Consider the following 17645-nt stretch of genomic DNA (forward strand, 5'->3'; position numbering starts at 1 on the left):
GCATTAGATACCACCACACTCTTTCCCGTCTGTCGGTCGCCATCACGGTGACTGATGACTTATCAGAAACCACACTGACATTTCCAAATGAGATGTTTTGATAGAAGTGCCATTCAACAGGGCCAAAAAAGCCAGATATAACCTGAATGTAAATGAGGGACATGTCACCTTTGTTTCACCTATTTAAAGGTTTCTTGTCTGACAACAAGATCTCCAGGAGAGAGCTCAGGAGAGGGGGGCAAGAGAGAGGTGGATGGGAAGATGGGCAGGTGAGAGGGAAGGAAGACCACAATCCTGTAAGAGCCCAAAGGAAGAGGAGGCCCGCCCACGGGAACAGCAGGAAGTCAGGGCAGCAGAGGCCAGGGGACGGCTCTGACTTTCATGCTGAGTCACTGGGCGATGCAGCACAAACAAGCAGCTGCGAAAACCTCGGCCTGCACTGCCCAACATGGCAGCCCCCATGGCCACTGAACACGTGAACCGTGGCCAGTCCAGACTGAGAAGTGCAGTACGCTGCCGTCCACGCCAGCTTACACAGGTTTAATGTGCAGAAAGAATGAAAGTACTAGCAAATCTGTTACTCCCATTATATGTTGAAATGATAATCTGGGCTGATACACTGGGTTACACGTTATTAGCATCACCTGTTTCTTTTCACATTTTTAATGTGGCTGTTGCTGTTCAGTCACTAAGTCATGTCCAACTCTTTTGCAACCCCGTGGACTGGCCCTCGGGCTCCTCTGTCCATGGGATTTCCCAGGCAAGAATACTGGAGTGGGTTGCCATTTGCTTCTCCAGGGAATCTTCCTGACCCAGGGATCAAACCTGTGTCTCCTGCATTGGCAGGCAGGTTCTTTACCACTGAGTCACCTGGGAAGCCCTTCATGCGGCTACTCCATATATAAAATGCAGTTTGTATTATATTTCTATTGAGGAGCAATAGCATAGACTGCGGTTTAGAAAGATGCAGGTCCAGATCCTACCTCCATCACTCACTCAAGGCTTCCCCTTCCTAGTCCTAGGTAGGAGCCAGGACTGAACACTCCCCAAGTCTCATCACTAACTAGCTGCAGGCTTAACTTTTCCATTGGCCCTCTCTGAGAGTCTGGGAAACTGTTACCCCTTGGCACCTTGGTTTTCTCAGTGTAAAATGAAGGGTGGGCTGATGACTTCTGAGTGTGCCCCAAAGCTCTGTGACCTACCTAACTTCCGGGCGCCTGTTCCCTCACCTGTCTTTGAGAGGGGCAAGTAGCAGTATCGGAGGGAGGTGCAGTGGTGATGTTCCTGACCTCCTAGGGTAGCCTGATGTGCTTGCATCTTGTGGCAGACACCACGGCTCTGGGCTGGGGTCTGGACCGGGGGCATGGTGCTGAAGCCCCCACATCACCAGCGTGTGCAGCCTGGGCTGTGACCAGCCTCGTGAGCCCAAGTGGGGGATTCAAAGTGCGTTTAAAGAAGGTGGGGGAGCATCAGAGCATCGCCTAGTCCCTGGGGAAGCAAATACCCTTCCTAGAGCTGGGCCAGCTCCCAGATGCTGCCCACAGCCAGCCCCTCTGCTCTGCTGAGGCACGCACCTCCCAGGCCAGTGCAGGAACAAGGATGAAGACCAGGATTACCAGGGGCACCAAGGCAGGAAGGGGGTGCTGACAGCAATCTGAAGATCCCGGGTGAGCCAATACTCCAGACCCCTGACCAAGTCTGGCTGGGGGCCAATGCTTTCTCTCTTTGACCCTGAACTCCAAGGCCTTAAAGAGCAGGGGAGAGCTCTTCTCACCACATCTAGATCAAGCAACCTTTCATGGAGGGTGGGCCACGGTCCTCTTACACCAGAATCAGGTTCAGGGTACTTACTAATCCTGCAGATTCCTATGCACACCCAGACTTCTGGAATCACATTCTCTGGAGGTGAGACCCAGGAACCTGTGAGCTGAACCCACTCTGGAGGTGGTCTTTGACAAGCACTGATGGAGATCCCAGTCAGGGTCAGCCTAAGACTTCCGGGCTGGGGAGTGCCCTCCCTGCCCCCAGCCTGGAGCAGGCTGCATTGGCCCCATCAGCGGGTGAGCGGGGGAGGTTCAAGCATAAGTGAAGGACCAGATGTGCATCGCAGGGGGAGGGTCGCTGCACCCTCTTGTCGCAGCCGTGTATGTCAGAGCTGGTTCCCACCTGGGGAGCGGGCCATGCCGCGGCAGCAGGGCCGCAGTGGGGATGTCCCAGGTGAAGAACCAGCCATGCTGATGTATCTGGCCTCCCGTCCTCAGGGACAACAGGCCGATGGCAATGAGCTCTAAGCGCCCTCAGAGCAGCAGGGGTCCTGACCTTCCCATGCCTCTCCCTCAGGCACAGGTAGGGGCGGGAGAGGAGGGACCGGGCCCGTGGCCCAGCCAAGCCAAGAGGGGCAGGAGCAGGAAACGACCCAGGGCTGGGGCTGGCTGGTCCAGGTGTGGGCAGACCATGGGGAGCACGCAAAGAGAAGGCAGCAGAGGGGCAGTCGCCTGTGTCTCCCTCAGGAGGAGGCGACGGAGGGGCCAGGGCAGGGGCCTCCCTCAAGGCTGCCCTCAGCTGCCAACATGCCTGGCACCATGGAAGCCTGGGAGAGGATGCTCTGAGAGATCCCTCTCTCCCGACTCCCAGTTTCCACCTCCCCACGAGTCAGTGCTCCCACCAAACTGAAGGATGGCACTCAGATGTGGGGCTCCCACCAGGGCACACCAGCAATGCCCGCTTCCTCTCCTGTGGCACCAGCGGTCACCTAAGGGGCTGCATGGCTGCCCACTGCAGCGCAGACCTTCACCTGCAGGCCTAATGGGCTCAGGTCATGGGGGTGGCGGCAGCCTGGAGCCAGGCTGCTCCTGAGGAGCCCGGGCCTCCCACCAGCCCCACCGGGTCCCCATGGTGGGGGGCCCCGGCCGAGTCTCCAGAGGGCGCTGTACAGACACCAGAGCCCAGCACCCTGGCTTCAGGAGGGAGGAGAGGGTTTGCAGAGGCCACAGAGAGAGCCTGGAGAAGGCAATGGCACCCACTCCAGAACTCTTGCCTGGAAAATCCCATGGATGGAGGAGCCTGGAAGGCTGCAGTCCATGGGGTCGCTAAGAGTCGGACACGACTGAGCGACTTCACTTTCACTTTTCACTTTCATGCATCGGAGAAGGAAATGGCAACCCACTCCAGTGTTCTTGCTGGAGAATCCCAGGGATGAGGGAGCCTGGCGGGCTGCTGTCTATGGGGTCGCGCAGAGTCAGACACGACTGAAGTGACTTAGCACAGACAGAGCCAGTGGCAAAGCCAGGATGAGGAATCCAAATTCCTGACTCCACACCTAACTCCACAGGCAGCAGTGACGAGAGCTCAGGGTGCTCTGCAGCAGGGGTGGGGCCAGGGACCAGGGCCCGCTCCCTCACCTGCTGCCAGTCAGGGTCAGAGTCGGTTCTCACTGAAGACTGGCCCATCGGAGGCTGGGGACCCAGGGCTGAATGGCTCCACACACGAGAACCATGAGGCTGGGAGGTCCTCGAGGGCAGGGAAGGGTCTTGTTGGTCTTTGTGCTCCAGCATCTGGCGTGGTTCCCAGCACACATTGACACTGACAGGTGAATGAATGTGAGTGAACGAATCAACCCAGCCAAGAGGAGTGAGGGGCTTGGTGCACTCAGGACTTTGCACGCGCCTCATTCCCTGCATCTGTGAGGATGCCAGGCATTGTGCTGGGGGCAAGCCCGGGGGCAAGCCAGGGGCAAGAGAGCAAGGAAGCGCCCGAGGAGACAAGAGGCAGACAGGTAAGCAATAAGCAGCACGGTGGTGTGCGCTCCTTCTGAGGCCAGGCCCCTGAGTGACCTTGAGCAAGTCCTGGTCTGTGCCAGCCCTGGTCTGTGCCAGCAGGAGCAGGGTTGAACTGAATGATGCCAAGTTGCTGACACCAACCCCGTGACTCTCCCGGCTGCAGAGAAGCACAGCTTCAGCACAGGAAGAGTGGAGAGGGTGGGCAGGGGCACCTGGCCTGTGGGAGGGAGGGCTCCCGGATGCTGGGTCCCCAGAGACCGCACGCCAGAGGTAACTGGCTGTGACAGAGGAGCGAGCCAACAGTCAATTCTGTTCAATAAAACTCTGTTCGTTTAGGAGCCGCGTAAACAGGCAGCTTTCCTGCGGGCCCGAGGCACTCTCTTCCTTTCTCCTTCAGCCAGCCTCTGCTCGGCCCAGCCCCGGCCTGGGCCGGCCACCAAATGGCCCTAAGTCTCTGGCGCAAGGCGGACAGCCAAGGGTTAACTGCCTGCCCAGGTGAGGGCCCAGGGCCCGGACAGCGGGAGGCGGAGGGAGCGGGAATCACTTAGCCTCATTAGTCCAAATTAAAGTCAGGAGTGAGATGACAATTACAATTTGCAGTGGGCTAATTGTTTTCCCTCAGAAGCTGATCGTTGTGCAGATGGGGAAAATTAATTGTTGGAAGTCCCAGGTGGATTGGCTTTGAACCCAGCCGCTGCAGCAGTCCCTGCCTCCTCCCAGGCTGGCCTGCAGTCTTCACCACCCCTCGGGCCACCAGCTAGCTTGAGGCTTCTGCCCTCTGGAGTCCTCAGGTAGGGAGACACTGAGCATCTGGGGGCTTCGGGAGGAGGAGGGGGACACTGGCAGAGAGGCTGGGCTGGTCAGAAGTCAGTGCCAAGGGCACTGGAGCTGCGGGCGTCTCCCTGCCGGACCTCCTGCCATCTGCTCCGTGGGGGGCAGGCTCTGAGAAGCCTCGTGCGAGTTGCAGAACTTGCCCTTTCCACCGGGTGTCCAGCAATCACTATAACCATCGAACAAACTGTGCCACGCCTACCGCACGCCAAGCACTGGAAAGGGCCGGAGACACTGCAGGGAACGATACTGATGCCGTCCTGCTCATGTGGCACTTGCATTGGGAGGAGAGGGACACACGGTAAACGGAGAATAAATACCTATGCAAGCAAGACACCTGCTAGTGGCGAGGGCTCTTAAGGAGCGTGGGAATCAGGATGCCCTCTGCTGCTGCTAAGTCTCTTCAGTCATGTCCAACTCTGTGTGACCCCATAGACGGCAGCCCACCAGGCTCCCCCATCCCTGGGATTCTCCAGGCAAGAACACTGGAGTGAGTTGCCATTTCCTTCTCCAGTGAAGTGAAAAGTGAAAGTGAAGTTGCTCAGTCGTGTCCGACCCTCAGCGACCCCATGGACTGCAGCCCTCCAGGCTCCTCTGTCCATGGGATTTTCCAGGCAAGAGTACTGGAGTGGGGTGCCATTGCCTTCTCCAAGGATGCCCTCTAAAAACCCTGAAATCTGCTGAATCCGTTACCTTTTGCACAGCAAAAGGGACAGTGCAGATGTGACTACGGTTGCGGACTCTAAAGGGCAGTGACGGGGATTATTACGTGAGGCTCACCTGGTCACAAGTCCCTATTACGCAGGAGTTTTGTCCAGCTGAAGTGGAGGGGGAGTCCAGGCACGCAGGGACTTGGGGTCCTGTTGCTAGTTCGGAGGCACAGGAGCTACGCCCAGGGCTGAAGAGAGGCCTCTGGACACTGACAGCCAGCACGGAAGAAGGGACATCAGCCTCACGCCCGAAAGGAGCTGGGCTCCACCTGCCACCCGCCTAAGTTCACAGGTGGGTTCTCCTAAGAGCCTCCAGATGCGGCGTCCAGCCTGGCTGACAGCTTGATTTTGGCCTTTTGAAACCTGAAGCAGAGAAACCACGAGAACCAACCCAGGTGGACTGCTGACCTACACGCTGTGAGACAACAAATGCATGTTGCTTTAAGCCACGAAATTCGGCGTGGTTTGTTCCAGGAGCAATAGAAAACCAACCCAGGAACAAAACAGGATTGTGACTTGGTGGTTCTGTATGCTGGGGTCTGGGAAGACCTCTCTGAGGAGGGACTCGTGGACCCAGACCCGAATGAGGAGGGGGCAGCCGAGGACGACGACCAATCTGTCCCCGGTTCCCAGCTTTAAAGTCCAGAATCCCCAAAGCCAAGTTCCAAGCAAACCAAACGATTGGTCACCAGGAGGCAGAAGGGAGAGCAGGCGAAGACTCTGGGGTGGGGCTTTCTGGTGACCTGGCACAGAACGCATCCCAGGGGAGTCAAGGCAAATACCAGAGCAGGTGACCCGGAGCGGCTGGCGGGCTCATCCCGGAACACCGTCCTCCCGGCGACGGCCTGGTCCAGCCCTCTCCCGGGCGGCTGCCCTCGCCCTTGCTCTGCCGCCTTCTTCAGCCGGCCCCCGCCAGGGCCCAGGGGCCCAAGTGTCTGCCGCTGCTTCCCCAGAGGGTGCGGCACGCAGCCAGCGGCTCAGTTATCAGTCACTCAGTCGTGTCCAACTCTAGCAGGGCAATTCTTCGAGGCGTCTTTAATTAGCAAGACAATGAGAAGCTGGGAGAAGGGAAGACAGAGGTAAAGGATGGCTTCAAGCCCTGTCAAAACGTGCCTGGGGGAAGGAAGCCTGAGAAGAGAGGGAAGAGGACTCTAAGAGGCAGCTGCACCCCAAGCCTGCCCCCCGGGCAGCCCCGCCTTCACACGACCCCATCCTCCGGCGGTGCAGCGTGTTCCCGCCAAACACTGGAGGCAGGCGGAGAGCCAGAGCTGCATAGTAGGACAGCAAAAAAGGACCTCAGCTACAATTCCGGCTCTTTGTCGCATTAGCTGTGCGCTGTCTGGCAAGTTAATTGTTCTGGGTCTCGGTTTTCTCCTCTGTACAATTAGAGTAATACCTACTTTGCCGGCTGGTGGTTGTAAAGATGAGAGATGTCAGAAAGTGCCCCACATGGGGTAGGTACGGGATAAATGGGAGCTATTTCAATTATGAGCACTGAACCTCCCAACCCTAATCCCAGCCCCCTGAATCCATTTCTCAAATCAGAGTGCACGCAAGAATCAGTTGGAGTGCTTCTTAACATGCAACTGTAAGTCCCTGATCGTGCAAGCCTGGGGGTGGGGCCCAGAAACCTGCAGATTGAACTCACTTCTAAGCGGGCGATTCTGATGCAGGCGGCTGGGTCCACACCTGCTGTCCCACGTGGTCCGGCACTGCACTTATCTCAGAAGTTGCCTCCACAGAGGGAAGGAGCTGGCTGGGAGGCGGAGGAGGCGTCTGCCTGGGCAGCCTCCACACCTAAGTAAGGTGAGCTGGTCCTCAGCCTCCTGGGATGCGTGTGCTAAGAGCCTCGGGTGGTCAGCGCTCACCTCAGTCACCTCATTTTGCTTCCCGGCTTTTCAGTGGAAGAACCAGAGGCCCAGAGTAGGAAGAGACTGAGCAGGGCCCTCTCACCGGATCCTGGCTTCTGAGTCTGAGCTGTAAGATAAAAGCTACGTAACCACTGGTCCCTCTCAGCGGTGCAGTTCTGTGCTTGGGGAATTATTACTCCAGGAGTTGACTCCACTGGCCCCCGGTGGAGGATGCCCAGGGCTGACTACCTTCCTTGACCTGTAGTCAACTTCTTTCATTTCCAGGCCAGCAGATCTGTAAAACTCTGACGCTGTCCCTACTCCCAGGTCTCATTCACTTTATGGTCTACGTTTGGTAGGAATTCTGTTCTTTCCTGTTTCTGTTTTCCTCCTCCCTTTCTCGTTCCACAGATTCATCCAGGCTCTGATTCTGTGCCTGCTCTCTGTGGGCACTAGGGGTATACACGATAGACAAGAGCCAGCCCTTCCCTGGGGAAGTTCTCAGCCTAGCAGAGCAGACAGACAGACGGACGCAGGTCTGATTCAGCCCCAAAGGCTGCAACATGTCACAGGGGCGCTGCAGTGGGAGTAATGGAGGGGAGAGCCAGCAGAGGGACTCCTCTCTGCCCTCTGCGCCTCGCTCCTGCCTTCCTCTCTCAGCACGAGACGACACGTATGTAGTCACGTAGGTGCGATATAGCATTGTTATTGAAAAGTGAGGAAAACACATGGAGAAGGTTTAAATAATCTCCTTTTCCCCCTCCCAGTTCCAACTAACCGATACTAGTATTTTGGCGCAGGTCCTTCCAGGCTTTTCCTATGGTAGCAAACATTCTCACTGCTTCTTCCTCTGCCTGGGTTTCACGTCGTCTTTCTTGTTTTGGTGGGGCACACCAGCAAGTTACTTGTTTGAACAAGAGGTGAGTTTCTTGACAATTGGCATGCTTGAAAATGTCTTAATCTCCGTAATTAATTGATGGATTGACTGAAAATATAATTTCAGATTTTAAAAACCTTCCCTCCTGTGTTTGGAGGAATCTTTCCATTATCTGCTGGCTGCCAGGGTTCTGTTGAGAAGTCTGCTGTTATCCTAAAGCCTGTAGAATCTTCATTTATCACCAATATTTTGAAATTTTAAAATGTGTCTTTGTGAAGGCCTTTTGTCACTAATTATGCTGGCCACCTAATGGATTCTTGTGATCTGGAAAGTAATCATTTTCCTTTAAGAAACATGAAATATATTTTAAGTTTATAAGAGTTCATTCTTGTTCTTTACATTTTCACTGTCTGCAAATCACCCAAATGTCCATCAACCGATATATGGATAAATAAAATGTGAAATATCCATACATGCAATATTATCCAGCCGCAAAAAGGAGTGACATACGGATAATGCCACAATATGGATGAATCTTGAAAACATTATGCTAAGTGAAAGAAACCAGACCCAGAAGCCGCATGTTGCATGATTCCACTTAGGAAATGTCCAGAATAGGTAAATGGACAGAGACAGAGAGTAGATTAGTGGCTGCCAGGGGCAGGGGGAAGAAAGAATGAGGAGTGATTGCTTTCGGATGCGGGGCTTCCTGGGGATGATGAAACATTCCATAATTACATAGTGGCGATCTGACCTTGTGGATACCACTAAGACCCACGAAACTGTTCATTTTTAAAGGACCAATTTTATGGTATGTGAATTATCTCTCAATTTTTTTTTAAAGGATGCTTGTTCTTTGGGCACAAAAAAATCCTCCCTTATTTCTCTGAGGATTTCAATCGTGATGGTGCTGTTTACATTTTCTTTTGCTCCCTGCATAGTTTACGGTCCTCAATTTGTTTTACGTTTATTTTGGCTCGTGCTTTTTTATTTTGGATGCCTTCCTTAAAAATCTAGTGGTGCTTGGCCGATGGCTCGTATTTACGAGTGAGGCATCTGGAAGCTCTGCGTGCATGTGTGGATTTCACCAAGGGAGGTGTCAGTGGAGCCCCCCAGATGCCACTGTTTGCCCAGTCACTGGCATTCAGGGAGCCAACAGGGAGAACAGGGCAAGGGGGTCTCCCCATTTGGCTTGCGAACATTCAGCACATGCCCATTTTTCAATAACCTGCTTCGTCTCCACCCACGCTTGTAGCCGTGTTCCCACGCCAGCACTTCTTGGGTTCAGGCTCTCTGGAGAATAGTGCTCCCCAGGATGCTACTTGGTGGTGAAAGGGTGAGGAATCACTCTTCTGCTTCTGGCCCTACTCCTTACCCTATCGTCAGATGCCACTGATTTCTGAGCCTGTCTGTGGTTCAATGGCGGGAATCTGTCCATTGCTCATTGGCCTCTCCATCGGGGATCTCTAGGTTCTACCTGCTCCATCAAGCCAAGTCAGTTAGCTTCTCAACTTGCAAAGCTGCACGGACATCACCAGTTCACTTTGGTCTCCTGCCCCTTGCCCTGTGGGCTTGCACCCCTCCTCTGCTCTTGTTTACATGCGGCCGCAGAGAGAAACATGGATGAGTTCAGCCTACCCCGTTCCATCACCGTCCCTCTGTGCTATCTGCTGTTTGAAAAGCAGTAGACACTTGGCATTCTCAAGTTTATCAGAAAGTGGCTTACACTGCAACCAGCAGCCGACATCTGACATGAAACAGTGCGTGGCCTTGACTTGCAGCCTATTGAGTCAGATTCAGGGAAACCTCCCGGTAAGCTAAGAGTTAGGTAACTTTGCCCTCATTAGCTATCCTCGTTACATTTCTCAGCCATATGTTACTGTGCTTTACGGGGAAAATTATAGGGTAGTTTTTAACCCATTGATTCATGACGGGCTATGATGTCTCCCTTGAGAATGTCAAGGGTCTAGTGTATCTTTGTCACTATAGAAACTTGTTCCCTGGTGACAATCAGGCTTAATTAAAGACATTCACAGTGGTAGGATGCACATCGATTCTGGCTCTGGTAACGGGCAGGGAGCAGTCCCTGGAGAACTGGCCATACTCAACCTCACGGCCAGTTTCACCCTTCAGGGTATCTCCTAGATCTCCTCTCTACACGGGCACCTCACCCCACCCTAGCAAGGGGCCTGGCTTGAAGCACTTCAGCTCAGAGAATGCAGAGGCAGAGGGGGAGTCTGTCTGACCCACCAAGATTGGATCATCCAAGGCCTCCTGGAACTGCTCCCAAATCCAGCCTCCCAGCACTTCTGCTTCATGCTAACCCAAGCAAGGGAGAGTTGGCTCAGAGTTCTTTCTGTGGCCACCAGTTCTTAACTTTCAGAGTGAGGAAGAGGAAAGGAAATGGATGGTTTTTAAGTTACATGTGTTTGTTTGGCTTTGAACCCCAGACCACAGCATATTTACTATGAATGAATAGGGTTAAGTGCTTACAACAGCCTGGCTCCTGGTAAGTGCTTTACAAGTGTCTGCTACTGTTATTATTATTACAAAAGCTGTATTTAGCTTACATCCATAAGAAAACAAATTTGCATTCCCCGCCTCTCTGCAACTCCCTCAGCTCGGAAAATGTGTAAGGTCTCTCAACCCCGGGATTGAGAACTCCTGGGTCTTTGACTCCTCTTCACAAAGAGCAAGTAAACGATCCTCCAAACATTTTGCTTGTTGGTGTTCCTCGTTCACTAGATCGGTGCGCGGACTCCCTGTCACCTCGCCTGGAACCAAGTAGCTGCTGTCTGTAAAGCACTGGTGAGCTCTCCCGGCTGCCCCTTGCAGTCCAGGGGACAGGCAGGCCGCCCCTCCCAGGCCTTGGCCTGCTTTGTACCTCAGGCTCCAGGACGTCCTGGGTGGCTGTGGAGCTCGGCCGGCTCCGTCCCCGCGGTGTGAGCTGACCCCCGCTCTCCTGCCCATCCCGCTTCTTCCTCCCAGTGTCCCCTCCCTCTGCCAGGCATGTGCTCTTGCACTTGCTGTCTCTGACCCATCCTCTCGCTTTCTCTCTTCATGTCCCCTGGGCTGGGAGCCCCACAGGGCTCTCTACTTTTACAGTGTGAACACTTAGCGTGGGGCTGGGCGCACAGATTTTCAAAAAGTTTTTTCCTTCCTTTTTTGGAATAATGAGCTCTTCTTTCTGCATGGTGCGATTCGGCATCTGCTTTATGTCCCCTACCTGTACCCCCTGCCCCACCACCATCTCACACTCGGCTCACACCCTGGCTGGCTTCCTCTCGAAACCTCTCTGACCGCCCCTCCGCTGGGTTGGGAGCGGAGGAGCTGGTCTTCTCAGCACGGGGGAACCCTGCAGACCTCGGCGGGAGGGAAGGGCCTGAACAGGCTGCACAGCTCCGTGTGTCAGGACTGATACCTACTGATGAGGACTAGGCTTGTTCTGTGCAATTTCCATCTCATTTGTCTTTTCATTTGTAGCTAAAATTGGCCAATTTCATCTGGAGTGTGCCTGGACTCTGGCAATCTGCACACAGCAAATGCGTGTCCCTAGGAGCTGTGACAGGGAGACGGCAGGGGAACAGGCCTGGGTCCTCTGGAGGCACAGTGCTGGGTCCTGGGCCTCCAGAAACACTAGAGCTTGAAGGATGGTGACCAAACATGACACCTCCAAGGCCTGGGGTGGAGGACAGGGAGGAAAGTGCAATGAGGGGGGGTTAGGGTTAAGCTCAGAAAAAACTTGGGGTTTTTCCCCCCTTTTTTCTTTGTTCCTATCTCGAGGGAGAGAGTAAAGTGCAGGCATTCTCCCTGGTTAACCTGGCCTTTGGGGGTCAACACACAACACGTGTGGAGTGCTGTGTCCCGGGGTGCCCTGCAGGATCTGGACTGCTCTGATGCCGGCGGGGAGGCGGTCTTCACGGACCCTCCATCCTGCTTCTGCATGCACGTGGGGATTATTCACTGGACGGCTTCTCCCCAGCAATGCTTTGATTGTTGCTGCCTCTCCTCTAGGCAATGCAACCAGTGCTCTCCAAATCAGACCTAATTAGACCAGCAAATCAGTGCACTCGAGTCATCACCGCACTCTCCGAGCACAAGTGGAAACGCTGTTTGGATTATCCGACAAGGGGCATGTTGTGTCTGTTGGTGTTTCCTTGGATTATCCACTCTGCTTCCCGCCTTCTGTCTACTCCCTAATGGAGAGGCAGGATGCAGCCCCCACAGGCCGGCATTCATCTTCCCCGCCTGACCCTCTCGCAGGCTATTTAGCCGTTGTTGCAAGACCAAGGAGGGGAGAAAAATGAAAGCAGGGCCCAGAGAGCAGTGAGGGCAAGTGGGACTCTTAGAACCGGATCCACTGGTAAGTCAGGACAAGAAGAAATGACCTCAGCCTTTGAGAGGTGGAAGACTCCTCAGATGGCAAGGCCAGATGGATGGACCACCTGGCTGGGCTGTTGGCAGGAGGCGGCCAGGCTGGGAAAGTCTTTGGAGAAGTCTAGGAGCCCAGGTCCCAGGAAGTGAGGCAAAGATTACTGGTGTCAATGCCACCCCATCTTAATGAAAAGATTAGCAATTTTCCCTACCCTCCCTCGTTCCTTTCCTCCCAAAGCACTGCAGGAAGAAGAGAAGCCAGCAGACCAGCCGTGTAGCAGACAGCCTCCCTGGCCCGCTCCCTGCTGCCCAGGCACATGCTGAGCGCCCTTTCCCAGACCTGCTTCTCCCTGTCCGCTCCCTGTCCTCTGACGGGGCTGATGGGCTGGGCAGGCGCTACCCCCGTGCCCCGCTGCGCTGGGCCTCCGTCCCCACCTCGCCCAGCGGCCCGTCTTCTCTTCCTTCGCTCCGTCTTAAGGAGAGGGGTTTTCTCTCTTTAAACACCAACCTCATCCCTTCCCACCTCCAGGAAACTCAGCCCTCTCTCCATCTTTAAAACCAACAATAAAAATGCCGTTTTGGTCTGCTCTTCCTCCTAAATAGAGGCTTAGAAAAGTGCCCTGTGAGCTGCTTTCCAGTCTCACCATTCTTCTCAACCTGGCAGCATTTTCTTCGCTTTCAGCCTCCAGGAACCCTTGACGGAATCAGCCACTCAGCGAGGAGCCCTTTCTCTGAGGAACCCTCTCCCCGTCTTCCGTGCTCCCAGTTCTCACCCCCGTCTAGGACCGGCCTCCTGCAGGCTCTTCCCCGCCCTCCTTGGCCCTTCCCTGGTCCCCCCCTTGTCACACTGGCAGCACCACCCCGGTGACCACCAAGTGCTGTGATCTTTTCTCTCCACTCAGTCCCTAAGCTACCAAACTCTAACTCGAGTCCTTCAAACACTGGCCCCAAATGAGACACGCCACACCCTCTCCCCGGCGTCGGCGGAGCCCCCAGCAAGCCATCCTCCCAACACCCACGCTGCCTCTCCACCCACCACTCCACGCTCTTGAGGGAGGCAAGCCAACTGCTCCTTCGAAGTGGCCCTGACCGCAGAGAGTGGTCATGCTTTCCTGGGGGTCTGAGGACACCATTCCAAGGGGCCTGCAGAAAGGTCCCAGTGGCTCTGCAGTCTTGGTCTGACTCTGTGAACTTCACGCTGGACCCACACTTGCTTTTCTCTGGCGTTTCCTCCCTGAGCCTCTGAGTCAAGGAGGACCTACCCCCGAGAGGCACACCCACCGGGTTGACCTCCTCCAGGACACTGTCTCCAGTTAACAGCCTCTTTTTTCCACCAACCTTCACTGGTGTGGGGGCCTGCACCATTTAGTTTGGTGTTTAAATCACTGCTTTGAGGCTGGGTCAATACCATAAGCAGTTCCTTGAGGGCAGGGCTCACCTTTTTGTTTGACCCTCCAACACGCACCCTTGGTGAGGACTTGACTGGACTCCTGGAGGAGGGATGGCACAGGGGCTTGAGCAAGCCCGTCCCTTGGGTGCCGTGCCCAGGTGGAGACAAGTCCACCTTGCGGGGCCCTGCCAGTCACTTAATCGAATTTGGCTCCACACCTGAGGCTTCCAACTGCTCCACAAATCCTCCTTAATTAATGCCCCTGCTGAGGGACAATAACTCCAGTCCTCTTCGATGGGCAAAAATGCCCTGGTAGCCTTCTTGGCTTAGGGTGGGTACTTTCAGGACCCAACCATGGTCTGTGCAGCCTGCACCAGCCAGCCTGCCTGGAGCAGCTGAGAGGGCGGGGGTGACAAGCAGGAGCTGGAAGGGCCTCTCTCCATTGTGCTAAAATGAGCCACCTGCAAATTAGATGCAAAATACCACGCAAATATGGCATATATTAATTTGGAACCAACAGCTTTGGGCATTTTAGGCAATAAAATGCCAGCCCTGTATGTGATCATATTTACTGCCCCAATTTTCCTTTTCTGATATTCCAAGTGAAACTGAAAGTGCAGTTATGTAAGCTATCAAATGTCTCTCTTGCAAATGTCTAGGCACAGGGATAAGTTAGACATTACTGCTACCTATGTAAACAGATGCAATTGCAGCCACATCCTCATGGCAAACATCACTGAACACCTACTGTGTGTAAGACACCAGGCTGGGAACTAACAGAAGAGCACGAGGTGCCCTCAGCTGAGCTTAGTACAAGAGACATCTATTTGGTGCCTACTACTAAACCCTTATGAAATGCCAGCTACTAGTTATGTGACCCTAGCAAGTGAGTTTTCTCACCTGAAAATGGAGTAATGCAAATATACTTCAGGGGGTGAGTAGTTAAACTGTAGTGCATCCCTATCAGGGAACACCACTCAGCAACAAAGAAGAGCCAACTACTGATACAGGGAACAACCTGACTGAACCTCAAGGAAACTGTGCTGATGGGAAAGAAGCCAATGGCAGAGGATATAAACTGCATGATCCCATTGATGTAACATCTGTGAAATACCACAACAGAAATGGGGGACATGTTAGAGGTTGCCGGATGTTAGGGATGGGGGTGTGTAGCTATGAAGGTAGCAGCAGGGAGCCCTGTGACCGTCCAGTTAAGGATCCTGACTGTGGTGGTGGTTACACAAAGCTACATGCACGATGACATATGGATAAACTGAATTTCATCAGTGTCGGTCTCCTGGTTTTGATATGGAACTGTAGCTACATAAGATGTTAATGTTGGGGGAGGCTAGATGAAGCACACTCAGGAATTCCTGGTACACTTCTTTGCACTTCCAGTGAATCCTTACTTATTTCAAGACAAAATGTTTTTCTGAAAATAGGGTATATAGCACCTACAGGATAAGGTTATTTTGAAGTTCAATGAATTAATATAGAGCACTTCACAGAGCATCTAGAACATGGCAAGCCTTCATTACCTGTTGTTACTTCTTCCTGCCAGTTGCTGGGAGAACCACATCAATAAGTCACAGAGACCTCTGTTCTCAAGGAGCTTCCAATCCAACAAGATAGGAAGACACGGGAAAGAGATTTTTCATATGGCATGCTGAGTGCGCTAGTACAGGGAAGAGGTCTTCGGGCTTCGGGGAAGCTTTCCTGGGAAAGATGTCACCAGGGCTGAGTGCTGAAGCACAGGGAGAGCCGACCAGGTGAGTGTGCGTGAAAAGCACCCAGGCAGGGGGAAGAGCAGAGCAAAGCTTAAGGTGTGGGGCGGCAGAGAAGGGCATTTAGGGGGCAGAGAGCGGTAGGGAGACACTGCAAAGCAGGCAGGAGCCAAGTAGGGAGCTGCGGATGCCCCGGGAGCCCGGAACCCTCCATCCGGAGATGGGCATGGAGGCCACTGTCCCATGCCCTCCTCAGTCACCTTGTCCTTTCCTCTGGATTCCCCAGACACTCTGCTCCTGGGGTCGCCAGAGCCTGACCGGTCCCGCTGTCTTGCACTGAACGAGGGACCCTAAGAGCTTGGGAAAGGTGAGAGGCCCGTGCAGGCTCCGCAGAGCCCACTGGGATCGCCCTGAGCCGCGCAGCAGGTAAATCTACACAAACCAGATTGCATGTCACTTTCCAACCCACCTCCTCCCTCCCCACCCATGTAGGTCTGTCTGTTTTTTTTGGTACCACTCCTCCCATTCCTATCAATAACCCAGAACTTGTCTCTTTTTAGAATACAAGCATGAATGGAGCAGGGCAGAGAGCACAGAAGTGGGGCCACACTCACTAGGTTTGAGCTTGACTCTTCGCTGACCAGCCCCATGGCTGCAAGTAAGCCACTAAACCTTTCTGAGCAGTCGTTTCCTCTGCTGTGAAACAAGTGATCATAACACATACCCCAGCTTCCTCATAGGGGTGGCTCAAAGGCCTTTAAAAAACACCATGATGACATATGTGAAAGAGCTTTGTAGGCAGAACTATTGGTGAAGAGGAGTCTATCCCTCTGGCTGGAAAATCAGAGTAAATCTTCTTTGAAGCTAGGCAAGGTCTTTAGCTGGGGTAGGAGGGTGAAGGGAAAGGAGACAGGAACATCAACCCTGCTTCCTTTTACAGTAGAACACAGGTAAGGCAGTGGTCATCTGGTCCACCAACACTGCATTTGGGGTTGACTTTTCCCTTCACCTTTTCTCATGAGATCCTTTTTGTATTTAAAGATCTTTCACTAAACTCCCCAAATAATTTTTGTATACCTAATCTGTGTTACAAAAGTGAACTTAATGGCCAGTGTGTCTCACGGGGTCACAGTCTAGTGGCAGAGACAGACATTTGTCCAACAAGCACCCAAGCATACAGGACACTATGAGTGTGTTCAAGAGGCCTGAAGAAATTCTGGAGGCATCCTGGGGAAGCTTTTTTTAAAAAAGATTTATCTGAGTTGCGATCTGAAGGCTAACTAGAATTGAGGGAGAAGTATGGAGTGGGAAGAGTGACGCAAGGCCAGGGCACAGCATGTGTGAAAACCACGAGTCAAAAAACCTAGCAAAGAATGGCAAGAAGCCAGTGTGCAGAGTGCAGAGCATGAGGGTGTAGGGGCACTGGGAATCACTGGGGAGTTTCGAGAGGAGGGAAAGACTGGGGCCAGATCAGATCTGCGTCCATAAAAGAGCATTCTAGCAGCTATTTGGAGACCGGATTGGCGAGGGCAGATGCAGACACTCGAATCAGAAGGGGGTTCCAGTGTCCTAGGCAAGAGGTGAAGGCAGTGTGGAGGGAGTGTGTAGATGGGGAGTGGGGGACATGGGCGCTGTTCCAGAGACTGGACAGGGCCTGTGGGTGGACTTAGCAAGTCCATCCATAAAGGGGTAAACGGAAGAGTTGACAACGACTCCCAGAACAGAACTGGCTTGAGGTGGTGCCATTCAAAAACCAGGCAACGCTGCAAGGGGACCAGGCAGGGGAGCGGAAAGGCAGTGGAGATTTAGGAGGACCGTGACTCTGTCTTTAGATATGCCACGTCTGAGGTTTCTCGAGACATCCCGCTTAGTCAATTAGGCAGATGGACACAGGGATATGGAAGTCAGAGGAAAACACGCAGGCGAGACACCCACCTGCACAGGGCTGATAGTACAAGCCTGTGCGGTCATTAAAAAATACCTTGAGCCAGACTATAAGCAATGCCAACGCTGAGAGTCAGAAAAGGGAAGGATGAGTCAGCAAAGAAGATCTGGAATAACCAGGAAAGCCAGGAATAGGGGGTCAGAGAAGCGGAGGGAAAAGAAGTGT

General features: G+C 53.6%; 1 protein-coding gene across 4 annotated transcripts in view; it reads right to left on the reverse strand.

Moving 5' to 3' along the window:
- The window catches only part of LRRN2 (leucine rich repeat neuronal 2), a 61552-nt gene that overhangs the window by 24632 nt on the left and 19275 nt on the right, over positions 1-17645 (reverse strand). Inside the window, exons 2-4 of one of the 4 annotated variants that reach the window (XM_070384554.1) lie at positions 6969-7297; positions 6103-6378; positions 5391-5683 (exon numbers count right to left, since the gene is read on the reverse strand). The exons of 1 other annotated variant lie outside the window; for it this stretch is intronic. The gene's annotated coding sequence lies outside the window, so the exon portion shown is untranslated. Of the gene's footprint in view, positions 1-3401; positions 3720-5390; positions 6379-6968; positions 7298-17645 lie in introns of those variants that run through there. 2 more of the 4 variants (XM_070384553.1, XM_070384555.1) reach the window with 2 other exon arrangements.

The sequence above is a fragment of the Bos mutus genome, chromosome 16 (genome assembly GCF_027580195.1).
Source record: "Bos mutus isolate GX-2022 chromosome 16, NWIPB_WYAK_1.1, whole genome shotgun sequence".
NCBI classification, from domain to species: domain Eukaryota; kingdom Metazoa; phylum Chordata; class Mammalia; order Artiodactyla; family Bovidae; genus Bos; species Bos mutus.